Source organism: Poecilia formosa, unplaced genomic scaffold, assembly GCF_000485575.1.
Source record: "Poecilia formosa unplaced genomic scaffold, Poecilia_formosa-5.1.2 Scaffold519, whole genome shotgun sequence".
NCBI classification, from domain to species: Eukaryota; Metazoa; Chordata; class Actinopteri; order Cyprinodontiformes; family Poeciliidae; genus Poecilia; species Poecilia formosa.
The window spans coordinates 244,556-252,555 of record NW_006800458.1 but is presented as its reverse complement, the minus strand read 5'-3'; the positions used below and the strand labels follow the sequence as shown (position 1 = coordinate 252,555).

Sequence of the window (8,000 nt, the reverse complement as noted above, 5' to 3'; positions counted from 1 at the left end):
ACATTTCAATAAGCTCCGTTCCACTCCCCGATCCATCAATGGTATCCTGACATGCGTTGTACTGTGTTATCTGTTCAAAGGAAATATTTATTATAGACGTTACAATTCCCCCTTACTGTGTAATCAATTTCACTGTACAGTCAGCGATAGAATTATTCAGAGCCCATTAGAACTCAAAGTATGTTTGTTCATCTTACTACGTCCATGTTACATTACTTACATTATTATTTACATAATTAATTATTTCATAATTATTTCATAATTATTACAACTCAAAGAAATTAGTGCCCTTAAAATTTAGCTGCATTTAAGAAATGGGTGTTTTTTATGTAAATCTGTGAGCTTTAAATTTATTGAATTGTTTTGATGTGGCCTTTTGATGCTTTCACAGTTGGTGGGAGCTGATGCTATTCACTGAGGTGAATGCTATGTGGTTGTTTGAGAACAACAGAGGGACACAAGAACATGATTGCACAAAGAAATGTTCATGATTTCATGATATCAAGAATTTGTAATAAAGAGACAGTTTGGGGAAGAAGACGGCGGTCGTTCTTTTTATTCACTGACGCTGTTCATCTTTACAGAGAACAAAGGAGAAGCGGAGAGACATAAAAAGAAAAAAAGTCTTTTGTTACAATTGTCCACTTCCAGCTGAGACGTGTAACACGTACTTTCAGAAGAATATTCAGCTCTTATTCAGTAACTTGTGTTTACACTTCTGAATGTTTTTTTTGCAGTTTCCCTTGTGATACAGGAACTGTTTCACTTAAACATTTAATTTCCTGAGATATTGTTAATTCATTTTCAATCAAGACTTTTAAAAAGAGGTTTAGGGCTTATTGGTTTTTGATTATGTTGTGTAGATAAGCATGTACACTTATTGGTATTTTTTTAAGGTTTGCATCATAAAACCTCTTGATGCGTCTCTAAGCCATGATTGAGCCTCTCCGTGGAGTTCACCCAGGACAGAGAGGATCCCCTCAACTCCACTCCATCAACCTCCTGAGATCTTCCTGTTCTTTAATTACCTTTTCCTTGGATCCCAGATCAAATCAAAAGAAACCATGAAGAACTTTCTCTCTTTGGAACTAATAATCCTAATTACTGACATACAAAAACATTTTACCCCGAATCTCCTGGGATTCTGCTTTTGAGGTTTGATGTCTTCAGCCAGGCAACATTTCTGCCTTACTTTCAAGTTGTCACCTGAAATCATGTATTAGAAAAAATCTGTCATTACTTTAATCAAAGCTACTAAAGCATACATTCAAATAGTTATTAATAGTATGAACCATGAACTACCAATAATGTTCATTAAGGAAAAGTATGACCAACCATCTTCATGAGACTGTCGTGAAAAGTCAGCACATAATTTCTCAGAAAAAAGAAGGGACAGATTGGCTGAGTACTGGGAAGAGACAAAAAAAACCCAGTAATAGCAAGTTGCTTGTAAATACACTGAGCCAACAGGTTGATTAAAAGACATATTTATGTCTACATTATCTATCTAGATGAGAATGCTGTCATGCAGATGGTGAAAGGAGGGATTTGGCTAAATATAAATACTTGTTTTACTCAGCACTTCTTTCTAGTTATAGCAAAGGAAAAATGAGAAAACTTTATAAATGCACATTTTAGCAGGTTATTGGCCTTTATTTCAACATCCTACTTTAACTCTGATATATAGCACTAAACAGTGAGGAGCTAATGACTGTTCTTGCTGAATTTTTCTGAAATACTGAAAATCTAGATGCTGCCACAAGATGGCAGCAATAGATAACTAACAACTTATTGGTAAACTTAAAATAATTGTCTGATAAATACTGATAAGAGTATAGCAACATTCAAAAAATTTGAACATCAGTATGAGCATCTTTGAAAAATATGTATTAAACTTGATTTATTAAGGCTGAATTTCTCCATTAAAATGTTTTCATTGATTTGATGTAATATGCTTATCTTAAATATAAAATTTTCACTGGCTGTCCATCCATCCATTAGTGATGTTTTTGGACTTTGGGAGGAAGGAGTGCCTGGGGAAAACCCAAGAATGGGTTTAAGTGAAAACTGTACAAAACTGACTTGTCAAAAAACCTATTAAGGACTTTCTGCTTTCAATTATTAATCCAAACATTAAATAGACCTGCTGTATACTATACTGATGCGAAGTAAAACAGAAAGAGCTGAGTTTTTCACATGATGTTAGAAGTACTTTTTTTGCTGCAGAGGGGTCCTTTGCTACAGATGATCAAGCGTTCACTAAAAAAATGCTGTCATTGCATTATAGGCAAGAAAATGTTTATTTATAAAATTATATTTCTTCATTTGCATCTAATACTATTTCTAATATTAAAAAAGGATTAAATGTTTTTCTGACTAATCATGAGAGTAACTGATTATTAAATCATTGTTAGATGCAGCCCTACTTGTTATTATAATTATCTTCCTGTTTGTGACTCTTTACAAGTGGTTTGTAAACCAACACTGCATTAATGAAGGTCCAACTGTAAAAATGGCATCATGAAGGTTTTTTCAATATTGTTTAAATTGTCTAAATTTGAATCATTGCTAAGGTTTTTCATAGCTCTTTTAGGACAGGCACCAGGTTAAAGGATGTCTGCAGCCATGGGTCCCAGGCAGGTCCCCATGGGCCTGTGATAAGGGTCTCCAGATGATTTCTAAGCTGAAAAGAAGAGAGTAATCAGTGGTTTGAAAATACTGGAATTCTCCTCCTTTGGACTTGAGATTGGTGGACTCTGGTCTTTTTATTAATCAAATTCAAACAGATCTGTTTATTGCAATGTTGGCTGCTGTGGGTTTTTTATAATAAAAAAATCATCTATATGAGTGAAGGTTTATTTTACTTTCATTTTATTTTTAATATCAAATGTTTTCCTTGCACTGTTCTGCGGTTCTTCAGGGTGTCATCGATAGACCAAATCTTCTCTATGGCCTGTTTTGGTGCTGCCTGGAGATGTAGTTGTTGGAACTGTTGTCTTGCAGTGGTTCAAAAACCAGAAATGTTACGTTTTGTCCTTAATGTCTTCTTTAGATATGTTAAACTCTTTTTTTTTTTTACTGTTCAGCACTTTGGTGTAACTTACTGTTTTTTAAAAAATGTGCTTAAATTCAATGCGTCTGGACTTGTCCTCTAACTCAGTCATCCCTATCTCCGGGCTGCAGACCAGTACTGGGCCGCACAAGAAATAATTAAATATTTCCATTTAATGTATTATCTGAGTCTGAAGAATCTTATTTTGAAAATAATTTAACTGGATTCTCTCGGTTACGTCTTGCACGCTAACACTGAGCCCACAAGCAGCAAAATGAGTAATGAGTAAACAAATGTCTTTGGAAAGTTTATTTGCGAAGGGGAAAAGGTCCAGAGAAGAGACAGAAGAATTGTTTTATCTCGGACCGGTAGGCGAGTCCCACATTCCAAGCCCACTCTGCATAACATGCAGCGTCCGGCTGCTAATGAGGCAATGAAGCCTTCAAACGGCTTTGCCACGTAGAGACCAAGCAGACTGTGCATATAAACAACACTTCGGGTGTCATTGTCTCACGTTGCAGACAAATAAGCAAAGGGCTCCCACTGATCGAGGGTTAAAATTGTCATGAAAATAAAAGGTTTGTTTTTGTGGCGCATCTGTTTCTTAATTTGAAGTGATGTGTAAACACTACCATAGCAACCAGAGTCAAAGCACGTAAGGGCAGTGGTCGAGACAAGAGGAGTAGAGCTTGTGAGTCTTCGGTTTGGTTCACACAGCACGATTTAAGAATTGTCAACCGATTTTCCAAACCTCTGTGACAACAGATCTGATAAAAGTACAACAGGTTTAATCGGTTCTTGTGTCCAGTCACACGGCAGGAGCAACACATCAGACAAACCAATTCCATTCACGAATATCCCGGTTAAAGAAGAAAATCCCTAGAAATCCCCAACATACCATACATAAATTTAGAATGAACAAACACGGCTGACAATGTAGAAACAATAGTGATAGTCTGTGAACTCATTTTAAGCGATTAAAGATATAACAAAAAGAAAAGGCATTGGATAAATTACGGTGTGAGCAGCCGCTCTATTTGCTGCATTAAGCACTAGACCGGAATCTCAGTTGCACTATGTCAGCTGTTTGAGAATCCCCTCTGTTCTTATGTCACCACGCTTTCTGATTGGATACCTGTCACATGAAACAGGCTGTGTTCTCACTCCCAGTCAGGGAAAATCCCACAGGCTGCGATAATCGGGCCAAGACAATGTTGAATATGCCCGATGTTAGATCGGAGTGGTCCCAATATTCTACCAACTGGACCAGATCAGTCGTGACACGCCTCACAGACCAGGAGAATCGGTTACAATAATCACAAGCGAAAATCTTAGAAGAAGATTGTCGTTTGCGATAATCTGCGACAATTGGAGTGGGAGGGCAATTTTACTGCACCCCAGTCCTGGCCGCAGTAAAATTGCCAAGCCTTGACCAGTCCGTGGAGATAAAAAGGTTGGGGACCACTGCTGTAACTGAATCACATCATCTATAATAATGAGATTGTGACTCCTTCCTTCTCATGTATTGCCAGATGAAAAGTATACAACTCCACCAGGTGAGCACAGCCATGTTTACAATTAGTTGTGAAAATGTTTTTGTTTGAGGAACATTTATTTCAGAGCTTGTTGAAATGGAAGGCAATGCAGAAAAGACAAGCAGAAATGATGATGAGGAGGAAGAGAGTCAGCCGAAAAGTTGGTGCTTGTGCTGCTGCTGCTACTTGGAAATGCCAAGTTGAAGGGAGGTTGTATGCTGCAAAGAGCTCCAGTTTCTAACTCAAGCTTTCTATAATCTGCATTGGCATTAACACATTTTATCAAATATATCGCAATGGTTTATTACAATGATTGAAAGATGCTACATTTTCACTTTAAATGTCTAGTCACCATCTTTCAGTTTGTTTTGATCTGGCATTAGCTATAGGTAAGATAGTTAACAGTAGAGCACAAGTTAATCACGTTCGCTTGTTTCAGCACATAACTCATGTATAACAGTACAATAAAACTGAGGCAGTTTACTTCGATTCAGATGTTCAGACTGTCTGACTTCTTGTGTTCCCTTTCAGTCGATTCACTCAGTACAACACAAAGTATGGGATATCACACCCCTGTGTGTCCTAACTGAAGACACCTTTAATCATGCCTTTAGGCAAATGACGTGTGATGACAGGTGGCAGGCCCCTCCTGCATATAAATACACCCCCATCACAGTCATTCAGTTCTTATGCTCGTCACCTCACTGAGAACACCTAACTTCTAATCTGTGCTTCCTAGCTGCTGCTAGCTAGCATCGCTCTTGTTTTTCCAAAAGTAGCTTAACTGCTCCTGTTGGTGTTAGCTACTGCTGCCTGCTGGTTAGCGTGTCTGCCCGCTGAGCGATAGTTGTATTTTATCATTTGTCTATTTTTATTTTCTGTGGTTTCGTGATTCAGGATGACCACGAAGCAAAAAATGGCGAAGCAGAAATCTTCCGTTCGCCCCTGTCCTCAGGAGTGCAGCTTCACGCTTCACAAAAAAGACCAGCACGAAGCATGCCCTGTCTGCCTTGGAATTGTCCACGCCAGAAGAGCATTGTCGGAGCCAGACGCTTGTGCTTTATGTAGCCAGCTTTGGCACTCCATGCTTGAACAGAGGGTCAAGAAAGTGCAGGGACAGGCTACAGTGTCACAAAAAGACCCCATGATTTCTGAGTCTAGGAATCCGGTTTCGTCCAAGGACGAAGGGGACAATTTGCCAATCCAGCTAGAGGCAAGGCTCTGTCCAGACAGAGACTCTCTCATTGGGTCATGTAGGCTATTTTTCTTGCTTACAACAGCAAGGGCCTCCCTTTACCTCATGGTGTGAGAGCACATTCAACCAGGGGTGTAGCGGCATCCTGGGCCCTTTTCAAAGGGGTCCCTGTGAGTGACATCTGCGCTGCAGCCAGCTGGTCTTCACCACACACTTTTCTTCGGTTTTATCGTCTGGATGTGACAGCCGTTTCTGTGGCTCACTCTGTTCTTTCTGCTGGGTTGGAGGTTTCAAACTAACTCAGCGCATTTGTCTCAGGTTTGATGGTTGCTCCCATACTCTATGTCTTGTACTGAGTGAATCAACTGAAAGGGAACGTAATGTTATGTCTATAACTACTGTTACCTGAAGCAGAGGAATGAGGTACAACACCTTTATCTGCCCCGCTGTTCAGCTTAGCTTGGGGAAGAGCTGCCATCGAACTGAATGATGACTGTGATGGGGGTGTATTTATATGCAGGTGGCCCTGCCACCCGTCATCACACGTCATTTGTCTAAAGGCATGATTAAAGGTGTCCTCAGTTAGGCCACACAGGGGCGTGATATCCCATACTCTGTGTTGAACCTCGTTCCTCTCGTTCAGGGAACAATAGTTATATGCATAACATTACATTTTGTTTACAGATTTCAGTCCAATATAATCTAATATAATCATTGACTCAGCATGTATTGCAGTTGATAAAATGGCAACCTGCGTAGGTGAAGAATATAATAATGACAATTTTTGAAGTAAATAGGAGTTTTTATGCATTACAAACTTGTAGGTTAATAGAAAAATTGCAACATTTACGCCAACATGTTAAACTAGTTGGGGATCCCTTTAAAATTAGTCTGAAAACTTTGAGATAAATCTTGTTAAATAGGTAGTAACATTGGAATAAGTTGCTCTTCTAACACATCCAACAAAGAATAAAAAGTACCTTTTTGCCCATCTACTGACTGAATGTGAGGATCCTCTTTAAACTTCGAAAGCAGTATACTAATTACTGATAAGTCTGAACTGAATCCTTTGTTGGAATCATTTTTCTCCCTTTGTCTCTGGACTCTCCTTGAATGAGTTGCCCCCCTTCTGTCCCTCTTTCTTTCTGCTCTCTTCAAAACCACAACTCCGTCACTTTGATCCTGTGTTTGAAGTCTTTATGTTCTCCCACTTGAATCAAGGGCTCGCTGTAACCTTCTTTTAATGTGATACTCTTAATTCCTAAAGAAAGTGCTCACCCATCTCCAACAGACAAAACCTCCAGCAATGTTTGAGACCTTGCCAAGAGTGGTTTTAAGTGCCAATACTGAGCCTGACTCCTAAATTATGCATTTCCTTAATCTTAAAGTATACAATAAGCAGCAGATGAAGTGAAACATGTTATGAAATATACTGCTAGTTTAGCAAACCTAAAATACCACAGTTAAATGGTTTAAAAGCCGTTTTTATACTTCTTTTTTGCATCATATTTCTTCTTCATGTCTTGTATTTTTACAGCCTGTATTACTGCATCAGGACCAAGATTTCTCTTGAATAAATAAAACAAATCTCCAGATTTTCTACTAGACAAGATGTATTTTGCAACATACAGTCTCAGAGAAAGCAAGCACAAAAAAGGTCAATAAGAAAGTCTGCAGCTTTTCCCTTAGAGGTGGAGGAGAGATGATGTAACTTCTGAAAATATCACCATCATTCACAAGATTCAACATTAAGACACATGAAGTAAAAAAAAAAATGCAAGAAAAAAGACACTGTCTAGTATCTGAATTTAAAGTAATTTTTTTACAAGATTATATATATATATATATATATATGTCTGTAACACTTCCCTTTAAAAATAATCACTGTTGTCCAGGCGTTTGAACAGGAACAAAAGGACAAGGCACAAAATGGTTCCTATTTTTATTTTAAAAATCAAGCATGGTTGTGTTTTAAGGAGTGTGTCACTTCCATTAGTCATTAACTCTCTTACGACCAACCTGTTGGCGCTGACAGGATTCTGCTTGTGTAATTCCCATTACCGTAATTTCTGAACAATTCAACATATCAAAAAAATTCCAAAAGTGCAGAAAAGCTGAGACATTGCGCTTTCATGGCATATATATTACGGTAGCCACCCGAGAAAGTTTGATATGAGCTTGACCAATCACAAGAAAGATTCTCCGTTGTGTCATATTT

General features: G+C 38.4%; 1 long non-coding RNA gene across 1 annotated transcript in view; it reads right to left on the bottom strand.

The window, feature by feature from the left end:
- Positions 1-731: 731 nt before the first annotated feature.
- LOC107834105 (uncharacterized) overlaps positions 732-8,000 on the bottom strand; it is an 18,880-nt gene continuing 11,611 nt past the window's right edge. The window contains exon 3 of the long non-coding RNA XR_001659886.1: positions 732-1,206. This is a non-coding gene — a long non-coding RNA (uncharacterized LOC107834105). The remainder of the gene's footprint in view (positions 1,207-8,000) is intronic.